Genomic DNA, 3,863 nt, shown 5'->3' with positions numbered 1-3,863 from the left:
TGACACAAAACGTATATCAGACATGCTCTCACATCATCATCACCATTAGCAACTAACAATGTATTATTTAATATGATACTTTTCAATTCAGATATTGTCATCGAACTATTTGTTTTGTTCGGAAAGAGATGTTCCCGCAATAAACACCTTTTTTTTTTTACTAAAAGTTTGCTTTTTGTTTTTCGGACACCTTTTTTCCTATTTGTTTTCGATACATGCCAAAAATAAATCCGGTGATCAGACAAAACTCTTTAGGGCCATAAACCATTTTCGTATCTCCCACTTTAAAATACAATCAGTTTATGCCATCTAGAGATAATACTGCATCTAGCCGTATCTGATAAATGAACATTTTGTGGAATAGCAAGCCTACCCTTTGTATTTTTTTTTGAAAGAGAAAATACTAAGCCGATCCTTTGTAATGAAGCGACATCCAACAAAATACTAAAAACGGTCCTGCTAAATGATTCATGTCGGGTAGCCGTCAAATGTTTAAAGACTTTCCATATATTACACCCCGATCCTTTCAGATTAACCACGAATTTAACATCGTCACACTTGTGCTAAAATATAAAAAATGTTGAAAGGGTATAATTTTTATTTTCAATAACACATTAATGATATTTCTAACTATACTAAAAATTCACAAAACTATAAAAAAAAAACATATACATATGACAATTCACTTGCAATAACATACTATGAAATGCTAAGTTACAACCTTAAGATGCATCGTAAATAAGTTTTATAACATAAATCATATTTATATCACAATTGTGTAACATATTCACATAATACTTGCACTTGCATCAAAAATCATTTGGCTACAAATATAAATTATGAAAACCAACTGTACAACCTTACAAATGGCAAATGTACAACTTGAAGATGCATTAGAAAATCTGTTTACTACAAATATAATGCATGAAAACCAAATATACAGCCTCAAAATGCACGATTTATGCATCATGTACTTGCACAATCACATATCTGCAATATACTAACAATACCAAGGCTACTGACGCATCAAAACCACAATGCTACTTATGAAATGCTCTAAATATCGGATATAACTTATACATCTACGAAAATAAGAAAGGCAACACCTTCGATTTATGTTTTTTTTCATACTTTTGATGAATAAGTCGTAAACAAACATACCCTAAACATGATAAATGATGATTATAACACCAAAATAGTAAAGATCCTACCATGTTTTCGGGAGAGTACATACGATCGTCTATAGCTTCCTCTGAGAGACTTGAGAGAGTTTCCCAAACAAAAGTGAAGAAAAATAAGGGTTCTAAATTTTTTTTAGGAATTTATATTCTTAAAAAGAGAAAATTGCAGATGGACAGGGTTAATCTACGAACATACAACTTACAATGCACGCCTATGCTTTAAGCGCTTATACATTCGCAGATGAGAAGACAAAATCGCATATTACCCTAATCCATCTGCGATTTTAGTGGCTATCTTACATACTTATAAAGCTTGCATTTTCCCTTGAATCTCATGCATTTGAAACCCCCCACAATAATTTGCTAAAACCTCATGCATTTGAAACCCCCAAACCTTTTCACCTTCTTAATAATTAATCACACATAATCAATGGTAATTCATATGAGATAATAATTTGCTAAAACCTCATGCATTTGTATGGTATTAGAACATGTTTGAGTTTTTGGGTTTTAGACTTTAGTAAATGGGTAATCCGTTTGATACGTTGGATTTGAATATATCTTATTCGAATTACCCAAACTCTTATTTTCCTTATTCAAATGTTACATCAATGCCAAACAAAAGATAAATTAATAATATATGCTCATGCATGTTTTGTACAAGCCCCAATCAAAATACAAAGTATCATGATCATACAATTAAGTGTGTCTTTTATTCCATTTTTGGCTTTATAACAAAAGTTTGTTTACCTGGCGAAGAAAGAAAACTTGAAGATGAATATTTAGGTTGGATGTTTATATAAGATTTGTTTTAAATATATAATAAGCAACGATTATAAATAATAAAATCAAATTACATGGATATGTCATATTATCCATGCAAGTCTTTTTTGAAATGCAAATTGTCTATCTTAGCACTTTATTATTTAGTGTATGTTTCAAATTTTAATAATAATATTAAGTGTTTCTTAAAAGTCTTATTTAACTTATTATTAATAATAAGTGGTTTAAAATTAATGAATAACAAATTTAAATGATAATAACATCAAATTATAAACTACATTTAGCTATAAATAAATTGTATTTTAAATGAACATCATTATTCAAATTAAAAAATGATCGCATAAGTAAAAATATAATTAATCAATAATAATAATTGTTAAAAATAATACTAAATAGATAATTATATTTAATTATATTAATAAGGAATGTAGGTTGATGTCAATTAATATTATTGTTCAATATATATATATATATATATATATATATATATATATATATATATATATATATATATATATATATTGTGACAACCCTATATTTTCCAACGCTTTGTAACTGTTGGGTCAAAAATATTGTTTATACTTTACTTTTCTAGGCAATTATTTTTATGTAATATTTTATTAATTTATGGTCTAGTTTACGGCTGAGTTTACGGCCGTAAACACCTTGCGGCCATAAACTCGTTTACGGCCCAATTGTTTCCGGCCCATGTTCCTTAGTATAAATAGAGGTGTTAGGGTGAGGAGAGCTTACGGCCAGAGAGAACTAGAAAGCATTGTATGTGATAATAATTTGCTAAAACCTCATGCATTTGTATGGTATTAGAACATGTTTGAGTTTTTGGGTTTTAGACTTTAGTAAATGGGTAATCCGTTTGATACGTTGGATTTGAATATATCTTATTCGAATTACCCAAACTCTTATTTTCCTTATTCAAATGTTACATCAATGCCAAACAAAAGATAAATTAATAATATATGCTCATGCATGTTTTGTACAAGCCCCAATCAAAATACAAAGTATCATGATCATACAATTAAGTGTGTCTTTTATTCCATTTTTGGCTTTATAACAAAAGTTTGTTTACCTGGCGAAGAAAGAAAACTTGAAGATGAATATTTAGGTTGGATGTTTATATAAGATTTGTTTTAAATATATAATAAGCAACGATTATAAATAATAAAATCAAATTACATGGATATGTCATATTATCCATGCAAGTCTTTTTTGAAATGCAAATTGTCTATCTTAGCACTTTATTATTTAGTGTATGTTTCAAATTTTAATAATAATATTAAGTGTTTCTTAAAAGTCTTATTTAACTTATTATTAATAATAAGTGGTTTAAAATTAATGAATAACAAATTTAAATGATAATAACATCAAATTATAAACTACATTTAGCTATAAATAAATTGTATTTTAAATGAACATCATTATTCAAATTAAAAAATGATCGCATAAGTAAAAATATAATTAATCAATAATAATAATTGTTAAAAATAATACTAAATAGATAATTATATTTAATTATATTAATAAGGAATGTAGGTTGATGTCAATTAATATTATTGTTCAATATATATATATATATATATATATATATATATATATATATATATATATATATATATATATATATATATATATATATATATATATATATATATTGTGACAACCCTATATTTTCCAACGCTTTGTAACTGTTGGGTCAAAAATATTGTTTATACTTTACTTTTCTAGGCAATTATTTTTATGTAATATTTTATTAATTTATGGTCTAGTTTACGGCTGAGTTTACGGCCGTAAACACCTTGCGGCCATAAACTCGTTTACGGCCCAATTGTTTCCGGCCCATGTTCCTTAGTATAAATAGAGGTGTTAGGGTGAGGAGAGCTT

This window comes from Lactuca sativa, unplaced genomic scaffold (genome assembly GCF_002870075.4).
Source record: "Lactuca sativa cultivar Salinas unplaced genomic scaffold, Lsat_Salinas_v11 Lsat_1_v11_unplaced_04, whole genome shotgun sequence".
NCBI classification, from domain to species: Eukaryota; Viridiplantae; Streptophyta; class Magnoliopsida; order Asterales; family Asteraceae; genus Lactuca; species Lactuca sativa.
Note: the sequence above shows the minus strand (reverse complement) of the source record.